Source organism: Puntigrus tetrazona, chromosome 20 (genome assembly GCF_018831695.1).
Source record: "Puntigrus tetrazona isolate hp1 chromosome 20, ASM1883169v1, whole genome shotgun sequence".
In the NCBI taxonomy this organism is placed as follows: domain Eukaryota; kingdom Metazoa; phylum Chordata; class Actinopteri; order Cypriniformes; family Cyprinidae; genus Puntigrus; species Puntigrus tetrazona.
Window position 1 is genome coordinate 24770116 of NC_056718.1, and position 17500 is coordinate 24787615.

At 34.7% G+C, this 17500-nt stretch overlaps 1 long non-coding RNA gene across 6 annotated transcripts in view; it reads left to right on the forward strand.

Annotated features, from left to right (window-relative positions):
• The window catches only part of LOC122324292, a 40056-nt gene that overhangs the window by 13849 nt on the left and 8707 nt on the right, over window positions 1-17500 (forward strand). For 5 of the 6 annotated variants that reach the window (XR_006247135.1, XR_006247137.1, XR_006247134.1 and 2 more), the window contains exons 3-7: window positions 1343-1454; window positions 6577-6795; window positions 7634-7779; window positions 14574-14626; window positions 15826-15946. This is a non-coding gene — a long non-coding RNA (uncharacterized LOC122324292). The remainder of the gene's footprint in view (window positions 1-1342; window positions 1455-6576; window positions 6796-7633; window positions 7780-14573; window positions 14627-15825; window positions 15947-17500) is intronic. The other variant, XR_006247136.1, reaches the window with a different exon arrangement.

A 17500-nucleotide genomic window follows, 5' to 3' on the forward strand; every position in this document is an offset into this window, starting at 1 on the left:
TGTGTGTGTATGTGTGTATATGTGTGTATATATATATATATATGTGTGTGTGTGTGTGTCTATATATATATGATGGTAAATGTTGCAATTACAGTTTTAAATGTAATAGATGCATATACTTGACAATGAGTACAATTTATTACCGGTTTTATTTACGGGTCCAATCTTACTGGATGAAGTCGTACATGCAATTCAGATGTATAAATCTTAAATTTATACCGTAACATTTTGTGCTGAGTGGAGCATTATTGCATTTTGATTATACTGCTCGTTATTCCAAAGAAAAAAAAGTTTTGCACTAATGAATCATTCAAAATCTAGAACGGGAACATGCATTAGGAAAGTAAAACAGTCCGTTTTGATTTTGACTTTAATGCGAATGAAAACATTTCGAACCTCTAAGCGGTCTCCCAAAGCGAGTATAAGCGAGTCGGTTTTGGGACGTTATGGATGTGCTGCATTGTTGCGTTTGATGGGATTTTGGATGGAGTGTTCTGGTGATTGGTGGGATCTCATATGTTTCGCAAATATCCCAGCGTGACACAAATGCGAGGAGAAATGCGCGATGCACATCTGGAGAAGCGCGCAGCCGTGAGATCGGGTCTCTGGCGCAGGTGCACGCGGCTGCGTGTGAGCTATTAATGGGTAAATTCAGGCTAGCAAAATAATAAGATGAAAAATCGAAAAGGCTTTGGCTCTTTGCACTCGCGAAACATGTGCTGGATGAAATATGCAGACTTTCCCCTGTCAGCTTTAACTTGATGGAAATGTGCTCGCTTCCTCCCGGTGCACCTCGTCCCTGCGGACGGCGCTCGGATTTCATTTCCTTGTCATGAAGGGGCCCACGGCGTGCAGTTTTGGCCATCGCTCGCTCGCTTTCTGATGTCCTGATGCGGTTTCCTCCTCCCCTGTATGTGACAGCGCTGTCGACCGCGTGGCCTCTTTACTCGTCTTCATAAATCAGTCAAAACCGGAGGCCCACCCTCGGCCTGCAGTGCCAGCGTGGACAAAAGCTCTCTGTAGAAAAAAACGAAGCGAAACCACAAGCGTCCAGCGCTGCCCTGAAGGCTCACGCCGCTCGCCTCAAACACCAGCTTTGCGCAAAACCGCTGGAATCGCGTCCACGTTTTATTGCATGTTCCTTTAGCCCTGAGGACAAACTGTCAACGAATCCGACGTTTGACATGAAACAAGATAATCACACATTCTGGTCAACAGGCCATTCGAGTAAAATGGAAAAACGAGTCGTAATGCATTTGGCGTTCCAGCACTTTCTTGGAAGTGTAGTAAAATTCTTCTATTTCTTGTCTCAAGCTCTCTCTCTCTCTTTCTCGCTCCCCAGTGATCCATTATTTGACGGCGAATTTGGGCCTGGACTTGAGCGGCCTCGCATGCCTCTTCAGACATTTGTCCCCTCGCAGGGATTGCTGGACGTTTCAGGACACTGCGCTCAGGTTAGGGACGGCTTATACCCATATTACAGGCTCGATTCATCACGCTAGAGGCCCGAAAGTGAGAGAAGGAGTGCTTGAAATAAATAAAACACATCTCTATGCAGATGTTTTTGCTTTAAGAAAAGGGTCAGTTTGCATAAAATCACAAGAGAATTCTGCCATCATTTACCCTCATAAAGCAAAACATAAAAGCAATATTTGAAAAAAAATATATATATACATATATTTTGTTGGACTGATTGCTTCCATTCTCGAAAGTCGCTTTGGATGACTAAAATGTAAATGGCAATAAAATGTAAATTTTTTCCCTTTCATCTGTTTATCGTGGCACCCCCAATATATATATTAGTTCTGTTAAAATTTATTACGTGCAGTTACGTAAAAGAAACACGTGCATGCAAAGTCATTACGGCATTAAGTTACCAAAAAGGCTATTAAGGCTGCCTTAACTGCGTGCATGTAATATATTATATATGAGTTGCATCAAGGTTTTTAATTGTTTTTCAAAGCGGTCATAATACACCCGATTCAACTCATCAGTTCATTAGTAGAGAGACCAAGAAGATGATGTGAGTTTAGAGAAAATATGACGTGTGTCAGATCTGCGTCAAGTTAGAAATAGGAGCCAAAAAAAACCCTAATAACCAGCTGCTGCGATGTCTGTTCATCAAGAATAAAAGAAAAAAGAGGAAATCAATCACTTTTACAGTATAAAGTATTTAGCTGTATTTAGTTTAGATAACTTCATTCTATTTCTGCTGGGGGCGCAGGTTATAATGTATGCGAAGATTGTTTTAAGTTCACTTAAATTAGAAGTTATTTTTAAAGTCTAGTAAATATTAATATTGAATTCTTAATGGTAATGTAATGTTTGATGGCTACAGTCAATGGCTAAATATTAGTTTTAAAAAGATGGCATTAAACCAATATTAAAAATATGACGTTTGTACTTTAAAGATTGAATGTGAAATGACTGCAATATAAAAAAAATATTTAAAGTATATTTAAAAAACTTTAATGTAAGGTGGAATTAATCATGATTAATTTAATAAAAGTATGTGATTAATTTCAGATTTTTTTAATGAATCGACAGCATTGAAATACAAGTTTTTGTTCATTTATTATTCTTTATAAAAAAATTTAACTATTGTGCATATATAATTATGTCTATTTCATATATAAAATTTTAAATGGTTATATACACACATTATACAATAATTAAATTAAATAATATTTTACATATTAAATATATTAAATATATACATAATAAGCTTAAAGTATTTTTGCAAAAAAAGTTATATATATATGTATATATATATATATATATATATATATATATATATATATATACACACACATATATATATATATATATATATATATATATATATATATATATATATATATATATATATATATATACACACACACACATATATATCAATTAATACAATACTTTTACTAAATTACACATATTTTGGAAAATACTATATAGTGTACTTGCAGTTATTACCGATAGGGGCTGCTGAAATGAAACCCTGCTGAAATTAACATGTTTAATAACATTAAAAAGCATCTTTAGTTCTGGTGTGTGTTTCACTGACCAGTTTCTACAGTGCAGAGTAATAATTTTAACAAAGAATTACTTACATTTGAGCCAGTTCCTCACACGAAAAACATCGTATGGACTGATTTATGACCATGTTTAGAGATCCACTGTTTTAATTCCCGTTCACCTTCATTGCGTGGAAGGAGACGGTTTGCTCCTGATAAACCTCTTCTTTTGTTGTCTAACAGAAGAAAATAAGCCATTCTGGTTCATTCGACGTGAACGCGATTAAACGATCACACGTTTTATTTTTGGGCCAAATTTCGGCTCCCCAAGTTAAACCTATTTCCAGAATTTATGACACAGACCACAAAGAAGGGATTTCATGTGATACATGGAAAAATAAAAATAGTGAAGATATTAAACCTCGTAATATATTTTCCCTGTGAGATGTTCTTCATTCAGCGTGTAGCTCCATAAAATTACAAAGAAGGGAAAATCCTCTTCATCACGGCCGATGAATCAGTGCTTTCACTCCTGACACGCATATTCTGTTACCACACATATCATTTGTTGGAATTTAAAAGCAACATGTTGGGTTTCATTTCCATGCTGGTTTGCAAAGGCAAATCAATCTTTCATTTTCAGGATTTAACTGACATGGTCTGAAGGAGAATTTGTTATATTACACCCTCCTTAAAGGGGTAGTTCACCCCAAAAAAATAAATTCTGTCATCGTTTACTCACCCTCATGTCGTTCTGAACCCCGTGGAAGACAGAACGAGAGAGTTTATTCAAACATGCCGAGTTTGCTGTCAGTGATGTTCAAGTGACTAAAGATATGTCGTACAAAGTTTAGGTCATGCGACAAGTACGTCACATTCAGATAGCTTTGTTTTTATAACATTTCAGCACGTTTGCACACTCAAATGATCTTTATTGTAATGCAGAGTAAGGGATATTCGACTCCTGAGCTTTTCCCCCTTTTTAATTTAGCATAATGTTGAAAGAGTACAGAATACTACCGTGATGTAAATATATAAAGTTTTTTTTTAAAAATGTATTTAAAGTAATACGAGATTTTAAAAAGATTACATTTTAATTAGGTATAATTTCAAGACAGTTCAACCAATATCTGGATTTAAGTATATATGTTTATTTAAAGAGAAAATTGTTCATTTTGGGCAAGACCCTTTATTGTCGTAGACTTTACTTAAGATTAACTGTTTAATTTTTTTAAAGTTTTTTATTTGATTCTCACTACTGTAATGCAATATTTCCTAAATATTAAATGGATTTTCCCCATATTTAACTCAGTATGATACAAATACTACCATGATGTATGAATAAATAATTATAACAAATATATTTTTTATTTATTTAGCGAAAAAAATAGTTGAATGTTAAATTCTTAAGTGTCAGTAACTTAAGTGTTTTATGTTTAACTGCATTATTTTTTAGCTTTTTTTCTGTAACATATAAGCACATTTCCCTGCTTATTTTAATATCTTTAATGAATTAATATTTGACTATTAAGGTTTTCTGTGATTATAAAAATTTAATTAGATTCTCATTACTGTAAAACAGTGTTTAAAAATCATTAGGTGATATACCACTATTATAAATAAATTCTTAAAGAGAAAATTGTTCCAAAATTGTTGTCATTGTCAACAACCTTTAGTTTTTTCTGGAGCTCGACCAAACGCAATAAAATGGCACGAATTCGAAGCGACACAAGGGCAAATAAACGGTGCAGAATGGCCACTTTTGGACTCTTTTATCAGGGTCGACTGCAGGGAAGCGGCTTTCGGCGGGCACTCACAGATGGAAAACAATAAGTGGGGGGAAGAAAAGAAAAAAGATCAGGATTAATTAGCACGTTTGTCAGTTTGCAGGAAACATAGTATCGGTTTCATGCCCCTCGCATTTGCCCACCACCTGTTGAACATGATGATTAGGCTGCTGTCTATGGCCGGCTCGTAGAGTGGGTAAATGAGTGCGTGTTGGTGAGGAACAGGAGGGGCTTTTGTCATATTTATATCAACAATGTCGGACAAAACGCTCTAATTATCCCCTTCTGGCCCGGCTCATCTTACGGCTCCCAGTCCATTTGCCGTCCTGTCCCAGGGCCAGACTGAGCAGGCCGCTGTCCTTAAGCACATCCTAATGACAGCTCTCTTTCAGTCCGCAGGCTTTATAATTGCACGGGCTAACTTACAGACATTACGTGGCATTAGTCCAGAGAGCTCATAAAGGGGGGTCACGGGCAGGTCCGCTGGACCGTCACAATGCATGTGGCCTCAATAAATCTCAGAAGTGACAACAGCGAGAGGTCATATTGCTCGGGAGATCGGAGCGACTGGAGAGTCGCATTTTATGATCTGAAAATCTTCTAAACGTTTTGTTTTGTAACAAACAAAAATTATAATTTCGCAATTCTCGGTAGTGAATTGCATTCGATTTTTGTTATTGCAATAACTGAAAGACGTTATGCTGAATTAAATAGAACAATTTCAACATACTAGTGCAACGATGATGCATGCATTACCACACAGCAATTCTTTTTGCATTTATTTATAGAGAAAATGGCTTAATTGTTTATTTTGGGAATATTGTCTTCATTGACTTTTTTAACAATTAACACATTATTCCTTTCAAATGATCTTTTTTTGTAATGCATTATTGCGATTACTTGCATTATAGTAAAAAAAACAACAACAAAAACCTGAATGGTTATTTTGCTTTTGAGCTTTATTCGGTTTTCAGTGCTATAATATAATAATTTACAAACATTCAGTTGATTTGTTTTCCCCTTTTCATTTAACTGTAATTCTCAAGAACGAGCTTCATTGGATTCTTATTACTGTAATGCAAAAATTTAAATATCTGACTGTAATTTAATTCTGCATAAATTAAAAAATAGTACAAAAACCTCCATTCATAGATACTTAGAAAAAAAGCTTAATTGTCTTGCAAATATTCACATGTTCTTTAGGCATAATAGAATTTAATAACACAATAGACAATAAATGTAATAGATTTAATTTTTAAACTATACATAAAAATTTATTTAAAGTATTTAAAAGTTTATTTAGAGTATTTAATATATATATATATATATATATATATATATATATATTATTTTTTTTTATTATTTTTTTTTTTTAAATATACTAAATTTATATAAATTGATTTATGTATAATATATGGAAGTTTAATATGAACCTACTGTTCCTAAAAATCTTAAATGTCATCAGCAGCTTTGTTCAGACTCCTTTCAGTTCAACAAATTGAGTTGCTGATAAGTGACATGATAATCCTCAAAAACGCCATCGAACTACGGAAGTTGCTAATTGACCCGAGAGCAAACAAAAACAAAACGCTGCGCTCCTGCACCTGTGGAAATCCGACCTAACGAAGGAATTCCCGAACGTTGCGGCAAACAAACAAATCAAGCATTCGAAGTCGAGCCCGGGCGCTGATTTCATTTCAACCTGTTCGTCCGCTGCCTGTAACTGCCCTCGCTGCGCGGGATTGATAGACTCTTTCTTTTTTCTTATGGGAATTATTAAGTTTGCCCACAAAACCAGTGCAAATAACTCAGCGCTGACCTGCCGGATGGCTTTGGAAGGGCAACCTCCCAGAGGGACGGCGTTGGGAGCTTAATTAGAATGTCAGGAGACACTTTCAAAGTAGTCTGAGACGAGAGTCCACTCCAGTGGGAAACCCGAGCCGATCGTCTTTCCCAGTTCAAGGCGAATTGTTGAATGGGATCAGACGCAAGGAATCACAGTGAGTCAAATGGGACCCATAAAGAACAGCGCACGGGGGGTCGTCTTTAACAGTTTGCATGCACTAAAATCGTAATGGTACAAGAACACGGGCTATATTAATACATGCTCTCACAGTTTACCCGAAAGAAAACAGAGCAGCTATGTTAATGACATTACGATAAAGAGCCACTGTGGAGAGGTGGCCCAAAAATCAGATCACCATCAAGCTTTTTCTGTGGGAAAAGGTTTTCACAAGTAATTAAAGAATTAAGGAGGGGTGCATTTATTTAATCAGAAATAGGGAAACTTTAGCTGTGTTATGTGTCAATATATTTCAAAATGCATTTAAAGAATTATATTATTTCAGCATCATTACTCAGAGTCACACAATCTTCAAAAATCATTCTAATATGCTGCTCAAGAATATTTATCGGTGTTGAAAATAGTTATGCTGCTTTATATATTTGCTTTCAAGCTTATTTAAATATTTAATGCCTAATAACTAACTAATGCACTAATTTAAAATGTCAAATACATTTGAATAATATTATATGAGGACATAAAGATAAAATTGACATTTTTTACAGCATTAAACCTTTAAAATTAATACTACTTTAATAAATCCTCTATCCTAAAAAAATGCTTTATTTAAAAAAAAAGTCTTATTGTTTTAATTTTATTTCTTACGCTAATTATTTCTATGTTATGTATATGTGCATGTATAATATGTGTGTGCATTTATGAATAGTAAACGTTAAAATTTTACAATTTTGTTCCATATATTTAACTAGGACGTTTATTTCGCCTTTGAAAACTAACAAGTCGCTTGTGTCTTCCGTGCCCCTTTTTTTTCCCAGTCTTGTGCAGCGGCTCCACTGGTAGCATCCCTCTAAGGTCAAGCCGTTCGTGACGGCCTCCCTGAAGCGACAGCTGCTCGGTATAAGGTTACGATTTCACCTGCGCGCCGCAGTAACGCAGGAACTGGCGTGTCATTGAGGAGCGGGTAATTATTCAACACGTCAGACTGCAATGCCTGCAATGTTAATTACGCCGCGGGCTCCTCTCCGGGCAGAGAGATTAAGCCCGGGAGCAAAGGCTCGGCGCTCATTACACTCACACCAGCACAACATGTGCAGGGGACAGCCAACTCCCGCACGGTCCCTGAACGAGTATCCAGTTCACCACCAGATGACACTTTATCATTCCCACACCATGTTTTATTTTAGGTCCGATGCGTACGATTTTACAACCGAGCACGTAAAATAGATTAGATAGGTTGACTTTTGACCAAAATAGCAGCTTAATGTTCAGTTCAGTGAGGATTTTTAGGGTTGGGCTTGAAGCGAAGGAGTGTTCAGCGTAACGTTTATCCACATTTGCACAATATTGCCCACCGCAGGAAACAGCATCGAACTTATCCCAATTCTTTAAAAAGAAATAAATATGCTGTGCCTTTTTTTTAAGTCACATTATAGAACACTTGTTAACTGTTAACCACGACTTTTCCTCAGTAGAGCCTTAATTTGCTGCGTATTAATAGTTAGTAAGGTAGTTGTTAAGTCGGAATAATTAAGGCGTTGTTAAGTAAGGCATTCATATGTGCTTAATTAGCTAATGGCTAATATTTGAGCGCTATGCATGCTAATAAGCAAGCAAAAAAAAAATATTACCAAGAAAAAAATCTCAAAATATTACATTTTACTTTTTTGTCAAATAGTTTTCTTTTATTTAGCATTGATATTTTTTATTGATTGATTGTGCACGTCATTGGTTTACGGTTATGCACCTAAGAGTTTGAGAAAAAGCATTAATTTTGGTATAAGCTCAGATCGTTGAAGTAAGTGTTGGGTGAGCTACTCTAAAAAAGTAATTATTTACTAGTTAGTAATTCAACTATTAGATTACCGTACAAAATACTTTCACCAAAAAGTATTTCATTACTTTTTAAATCCTATATCAACCTCATTGCATTAATGACACAAGGATAGACATAAAACGGTTCTTTTAATTCTTTCAAGTAACTACATAAATCATTCTGATCACACTTTAGAGTCTAATTCTCACTATTAACATACAGTTAAGAATGACTTTTGCCTCAATATAACCCCAATTATGTTTAATCACTGTATGATTAAGTATGTTATGTAAAAATTAAAAATAGTGACAAAACAATAACAAAAGTCTGCAAACAGCAATAAACAGCAATGCAAATTAACAGCATTTATTTTTTGCAAGAACTAATTAACGTTCAGCGACATTGTTACGTTTTAATTTAAACTGTGTTCGGCAGATTCTGTTGGTCTAATATGGGCTTTTATGTAGTTTAAAGTAATTATATAAACGTATTCATACATTTATTTTGCAGACGCTTTTATCCAAAGAGACTTACAAATGAGGACAAAAAAAAACAATCAAATCAATAAAAGAGCAATAAAATGCCATAAAAGTCAATAAAAGTCTTGGTTAGCCTTATGCAATACATGTGGCAAGTTTTTATTTATTTATTTATTTTTTTAAAGAAAACGCAAAGAGAAGTGTTAGAGGGTAGAGTGTTTTTTTTTTATACTATAAAATTTTATTTAATAATTTTCACATTTTTATTGCTCTTTCAGAGTGAAGAATCGGTGAATGAAAAAAAACACAGAATAAACAGTTTGCATCATGAAACAATTAATTAAATTTATATTAATGAAAACTATTACGAAAAATGTTTTTTCGATAAGCTTTTTTTCCCGTGAGTGACGTAAAGCAAGACGATGACGAGACAGTATGATCGTTTAACTGTCCAGTATCACTGATGACAGCCGATGACACAAACGTATAAATATAAAACAAAAAAAAAAACCTTTTTCAATATAATTGCATGCTACTGTACTACGTAGCTTTTCATCGCTGGACTTTTGCAACATTTTTGCAATATGTCAGCCATGCTCATGTGATTGCTCTTCATAAAAACGCCAGTAAACCGAATTTTTGCGCTCTCCATGTGAGATATTCTGCTTCAAGTTAATTAATTAACCAGTTTAGTGAACCAACTGATGCAAATTGCCAAAGTAATGTTATGTTATTAACGCCTCAAGTAGATTTTTTTTTTGACTCAAAAGGCCTGTACACTATAAAAAAACGTATTTGAGTGTTTCTTGTGGGGATTCGGGTGGCTATTGTTTAATGCAGCGCGTGACTATAACATGATTACGGTTATGAACGGCGATTCAGAACGAACGCAGATGGTATTGCGATGACGACGACTCAGTCCTCGGGTCCGTCTTTACGGATCCACCTCACCAGTATTTTCAGTGCTGTGAAAGATATACGGCTGTCCTGACACATTGACATCATCCCTTAAACATCTGCTGCGTAAAAAAACTGTGACATCGGCGGAGAAGCGCCGCTCCAAAACCGTCCACTTACGGTGCGGCGAAACGACGAGGCCTTTCCCCTTCGATTTTTATGGAGTCCTGTGATAAAATGAAACGCCGGCCGTCTCCCCGACAGATGCATTAAACGCGCAGACGTCACGAATGAGACTGAAGGGTTTTTTTAATGATACCGAATGATTTGCGAGCTTGCTTGAGACATCAAACTGTCAGCTCGTTCGTCTCGCGGAGCGAAAGGGTCCCTTGCTTTTGAAGCAGTAAAGATACGAACACCGGGGGGGGAAAACTTTATACAATTTCCACTCGAAATAGGAAGCTCGGTCCTTCTGGGAGACACTAAATTGAAACTAAGGCTGTTTCTGATGGACCACAGGATATGCCTGCAAATTTAGACATATCAGAATGGCAAAAAAGTCTGTTAGTGCCCATTCATATAAACTGAATGGCTTGTAATGTTCTTGGCCCCTCGGAGGATATTCGCAAGGTTGAGCAGCGACAGCAGGAAGAGCTGAATGGTTTTGACATAACTTTATTTTAGTGCTCTACAGGTTTTCTCTCCTCCCTACGGTTTAATGGTTTATTCCGCCGGGGTCCAGAAAGGAAGCAGCTAAAGTCCTGCTGCTCGGCTTCAGAGAGGATGTCATTTCAAGATTGAGCCGAAGAGATCGCCCTTTTTTTTTTTTTTTTTTTTTTTCACGTGGAGGTTTTTTTTTGGGTTTTTTTTCGGTATTTGTTCGAAAGCGTGTCAGGCTGGGGCTGCCGAGTTCATCGAAAGAAAACCCGAAAACGCGAATAGAAAAAATAGCAAAGGCTGCTGTTTAATTATAGCGCCACTGCCGGTCTTAAAAGTTACGCTGAAGTCCACAGAGGATAAAAATGTCCATGTCAAAACGAACAGAAATGATTTTAACCCTTTGCGTGCCGGTTTGTTTGCACAATGCCGCTGCAGTTGTTCTTTGCAAAGGAACACCTAAAATATGTTTTTTTCGTGCACTAAATGTTCAGTTAAAAAGACAAGCCTGAAGACAGAAGTTTTAAAAAAAGACATAGTTTGCACTTTTGCACGTACTGATTTATTAGAAAGCGTGTCAAGTTAATCTAAATTTAACTAAAAGCACAAATAGAAGAAATAACAAAGGCTGCTGTTTAACTGCAGCGCTTCTGCGGCTCTTAACACAGAGGTGCTTGGAGGACAAACTGTCCATGTTAAAAAAAGATCATAAAAATACGATATATATTCCATTTTTTCCACTTTCACTGACATTGGTGGTCTATTTAATCAAAACCAGTCCCGATAATACCCAAAATTCATACATTTTAGTAACCGTAACGCTTTAAATGACCATTTTTCCATGCGCTGCTGTCGTTCTTAATGACACAAAACAAACACAAAACAGAACACACATGCCAAACCTGTATGCCAAGCGCTAAGCAGGTGATGCTAACCGCTATCTTTATGTCAATGAGCAGTAGCGACATTCGCTTTGATGCATTATTTTTTTGTGCAGTGTCGGAGTTTCTCAAAACCACAGGGCAGCGAAAATTAAAACACGGCATGCAAAGATGCAGAGCGAAGCTAATGAGTCTGGTTTGAGAAACTGAACAAAAATTTGCCCGAAAAAAGTTATTATTATTATTTTCAAAACCCACTGTCAAATATTCTTGTTTTAATCATAAACTCACGTTTCAATGCGTCCGCTTCCGTTGCATTTCTCCATTAATCATACATTTCTATTTCAAAGTGAAGCGCCGCACTGAGTTCACCTGCATGTGAGCAGCTCATTATTTCAGTGTCTCAGAGCGTCTTTATTGTCCGAATGCAGCTCGGCATGAAGTTCATCGCCGCATCTGCTCTGAGTTTGAGTGGCTTTAGCGTGCATTTGGGAACACAGCACATGGCAACCGTCTTCATAACCTTGCAATGAGAAGCGTTTAACAAAAGAACTTTAAGGGCTCCCCGTGGCTTTCCTTTAAAATAAAAGTTTGATCGTTTCACATTTGAAAATGAAGACGTTAACTTCCAGCGACGTAAAGCAGCGTTTTTCCTGCGTTAGAGGATCTCTACCAGATTATCAAAAGTTTACCTTGAAGCCAGTGAGGCAGAAGTAGCCTGCATTGCTGTGGGAAATGAAATTAATATTTTAAAAAGAAAAAAATCTTAAAAATTGTAAAAATGCACAACACGGGCGAAACAAATTCATAGGGCTACTGTAAGAATAAATAAAACTTGTTTTTATGCTTTCAAATAATTAGACATGCTAAAACACACAGAAATAAACAATAAATTAAATCATAAAAAATAAAACAAGGTTGAAAAAAAATATTTGAAAGTTTTTTTGTTTTTAGAAGTTTAATAAATTATTAAATTAATGAAAAATTGTTTAAGTTTCATGATTTTATTTGATGACACATGCTTTTTTGTAAATTATTATTATTATTTTTTTTTTGGACTTTTTATCAGCGTCATAGTGTCCCATATAGGGTGTGATTTTTAGGCAAGCAGCGTACTAGATAGTAGGTGACATGAAATGTTTTTTATTTGACTGTAGGCTAGGACTATTAACTGTAAGATTTAATTTCCATGGTCATTCAAACAACAAATGCATTACATAGAGAAAGTGAGCGAAGAACACTATCGACAAAGATTTTAAATTCAGCTGCTCAGGAGCATTTGACCATTTGGTTTGAGTACTTATATCAAATACACATGTCAACCCGTCAAAATAAAAGTTTGGTTTACCTTAAAGTCATTGAGGCACAAATAGCCTACATCACTATCCTTCTGTAGAATGAATGTAGTAGGCTACTAATAAAATCAATCAAATCTTATTTTCAAGGGATAATCATACAATATTTAATGAGTTATTTTAATTGTAATATTAAATCCAGTTTATTTTCCCAACAAAAATAATTTGTTAAATTTTTTTAAAATTTAAGTTAAAATATATATTAACGTTTTAATGCAGAAATACGCAACACAGAATTTCTGGTCAAAACCAAAAATAAATAAATAAATCGGGCTATTGTAAGAATAAATAAAACTTGATTTTATGATTTAAAATAAAATTGTAAAAATAAAAAAAAGTTGGAAAAAAATTATATTATAGGGCCCTTTGAAATGGGGCTAAATATTTTTAATAAACAATTTCATGATTTTAATTGATTAGACATGCTTTGATTAAATCGACAATCTTCATTTTAATATTAAATCTGTAATAATAATGTGTTTTTTTTTTTTAACCACATACAACAACACAAAATAAAAAAAAAAAGTATTTTAAGAGTTATGCATTCAAAAACATGCTACAACATACAATATAGGTCCGATAAGACATCTACTTATGAAAGCGGATAAAGATGTTCAGTTTCTTGAAGGGTTTAACGACCAAATGTTATGTTTATGCTCATGTAAACCATAAAAGGTAGTGGCCATGACTTCTTATGTGGAGGAAAGGGCATATTTTCCTCGTGGGCCACAAGTTTATTGCCTAAACAATCCTACGTGACCACAGGATCGTCAGAGATAAAACGTTTTTATTCACTTATTCATTTTAAAACTCAAAGTCCGTTCTAAACACCCATCGCTCTGCTTCAGAGGACCTGTGATAACCTCTGTTGGGGTTTACTTGTTGGAGTGTTATCTGTTGATCTGTTGACCATTTCCTTGTATTTTTATTGTCAGGGCCTTCAAAGAGCCGCTCCGATTGTTCTCGTGATGTCTTTTGTTTTCTGTGTTCGCCGTGCAGGTTGTTTTCTGGACGACAGCGAGTGCGAGGACGACGTCGGGCGAAACTCAAGTGTTTCAGTCGTACGTTACCTATGTTAAGTCATATGTTGGTTGCGGCGTGACATGCGATACTCCACCTGTAACTGTTTTAAACAGCGTTTATTTTTTTAATTGTTACACAGGCTGCTTTTATTATGAGCTCGTATTAATTCAGAGACTTCTTGGAATATTCGAAAAATTCATTTATTACACCGCAGGCGCGTTAAAACGAACCAGTGATGGAAAAAAGGCGATTAAAATGCAGCCGTGTAATTGGTGCAGGTTTAACGGCGATGTAAAAATGATTATGTAAATGACTGAAGCGCTTGATTTCGTCGAACATTTATACAGCGAACAAGAGATGCATTCGTCACCGCTTTAAAGCGTTTTAAGCTTCTTTTTATTAGGAAAAAAAATCGTTTTGTGCCAGTTTCAGAAACTTTGAGTGCAGTGCTGATTTATTGACATATAAACACACGGTTTGTGTGAGGTGACGTGGCGTTATGGCACACTCGCTCACACGTTACCGTCACGTGAACACATTTCATTCTCATTGCTAATGATTCCTAACGAGCTAACTAGATATTCGATTTAAGCCAGTGTTTCTTTATATCCTCTTGGAAATTGTTTAAAAAACTTTTTTTTTATTTCCAGGCAAGCAGTTTAGTTCTGCTGATGCATAATGAAGAACAAAGGATGTTTTCTAGGTCAGTAAACTTTTTTTAATATTAATTGTTTTGCCTTTTTAGTATCGCTCAGATGTATATAATTAATATTAATGAATTTGAATTAGTTTTTTGTTTTCATATCTTTTGTTCTTAAAATGTTTACATTAAGTTAAACTTGAGAAATGTTGACAAAATAAAGTATAAAAACAGTTATATTTTAATGTTTATTAATAATTTAAATCTTTTTTTTATACATATTTACTGATATAAAATGATACATATCATTTTTCATTAGGGTTGTGCCGATGGACAATAGTATCCTGCATCAACAGTAGTCAGAGAAATTAAATACAAATTCAGTCAATAAAAATGAAATCCATATACTACTCGACAAAAAAATATAATGTGTAGATTACACTAACATCAGGCTGCTTTTAGCCATGCCCTAGAGTTGATTCACTATGTGGCTATTAAACTAAGTAAATAAATGATTAAATAAATCATGCACAATAATAATGTATATTGGCGATCTCTAGGACACTAGCACAAATTTTTTATTTTAGTTAGAGTTTAGATTAAAGTTAATATTTTTATGTGTTTTTGTTGTTTATAATAGCTTTTTTTAAATGTAATTTTAACAAAAATATTTATTTTCAGTTTTAGTTAAAAAAAGTGAAAATGAGAAATGTTGCTTTGGCAACTAAATGAAATAAATGAGTTTTTTATTATTTTAATATTTATTATTATTATTTATTATTTGTTAATTTTTATATATATATTTGTATATCATTTATATAACCTTTTTATTTATATTATATTTTATTATTACTATTTTATTAGTCACTTTTACCTTTTTTCATTATTATTATTATTATTATCATCATTATTATTACTATTATTACTTTTTGTTTACTTCGTCTAATCCTAACCAAACTCCAACCAAACTAAAGTAGAAAGAAAAATGTTCCTTTGGAAACTAACTGCTAACCGACATAAAATATTCATTTGTTTATTTTTCATCAGTGTTAGTTAACTCTACTAAGCCTGATCTGGGCCACTGAGCATGCTGGGTAATGTAGTCCTGTCATACGATCCTGTCAGCTTTCCTTGATGAGCACAAACTACGCCGTCAGTTCAATGTTAGAAAGAACCTCAAAGTCTTCCAGGTTGCGTTTGTGACGTTTTTTTGAGGCTTTTACCATTTGCATGTCTGCATTTGCCCTGTGTTTTATCTGCAGTGACTTTAGTTCATTCATGCATTCTGCAACACGATCGCCGAAGTTTAATGCTCTGCGTCGGAGGTTTGGTCGAATCCCTCTCTAACCAGGCACATCGCTAATCCCGATGCTTTCCTTGTTGGTAAGACGTTTCATTTTTATTATTTACGTTTGCGTTGGACGACCCTCGGCGCGTCTGCACATAAATAACGACCACTTATCTGCGCACCCGCGAGAGCGCTCGTGATAATCTGCCAAATTACCTCTTAACTGTCACGAAACGGTAATGCGTTTAACAACAGTTCCTCTGCTGATTGATGTCGGCGCTGCAGCCGGCCTGCGGATGTTTTCAGTTGTTTTTCTTTCTCCAAAAAAGCGGGCTTCCTCCGTGACCTTGCAGGCTCGCTGTTAGGTGGCTCCAGAGATTTCCATCAGGCTCTCCGAAGGCCCTTAAATTTGGGCTCTGATGCTCTGCAAAGGACAAAGAGGAGAAAAGCCGCACGTCCGAAAGAAAACACCCTAGGTTTTGAGGACGAAAAAAAAAAGAAAAGGGAAAAGCAGATGAATACAAACTAATTTATCACAAGGCTTTTACAAGCCCTGCACGGCCCATATTTCAGGCAGGTTACGATTCCCAGACCTCCTTTGTCCCATATTATCAGATTCACAACACACTGAGCTCTGTGTTTCAATAACTTTATAACGTGTGACGTCCAGTGAAACGCTCGTTCACGCTTTGAACGCCGGCCCGTGAAATGAGTAACTCTTTTATAATATGACATAGAGTATATAGTAATGGAAACCGGTGAAAGAGAGCCGACGTTTTCTTTCATTCGTGTTCTCGGTCGCGCTGCGAGCAATTCATCAGCGCGTGTTGCTTTGGAGATGCATTTCTTCATAATATTTCAGCAAAAGACCACTTTTAGGCTTCGTCGTTAAGCTGTTCGGTTGATATTATTGAACAGTCAAGTAGCAGATTAGGCATCGCTTTAGCAAACTCTGAAACGTGTGTCCCATTTAAAAAAAACTAATTTATGGATTTTTGATTCTTTGAGCTTAGATATTTTGGATTAAATATTCAAAATATTTATTTTATATACATGTTATTAAATTATATAATTTAATATAAAATATATTTAAGTTAAAACTGTAAAACTGTGTTTGCTTATGCAAAATATTGCAGCTTTATTTTTAATTTTTATATTAAATATACCATTTTTATTGTTTTGTTTATTTACTTATTAGCTTTTTATCAGCTCACAACCTACAGTTTGGGACTGTTCCAGATTAATACAAATACCCACATTATAATTATTTCTTGATGTATATCATACTGAACATATAAAAATAAAAACAATGTATCTAATATGTTATTGTACAGTATACTGTGTATTTATTATGTATATGTTTGGTTAATATATTAAATATATTTATAATATCAAATAAATATGTGTATGCAATTACATGTAAATACTTTAATATATTTCATATAAATTAAATATCAATTAAAATATATACTGTATGTGTGTGTTTTAATATTTACATAATAAATAAACACAATACAAACATCTATTATGTAAATAATTATTGTATATATATATATATATATATATATATATATATATATATATATATATATATATATATATACTATTTTTATTTTAATAAGTATAGTAAAAATAAAACATTAAATATA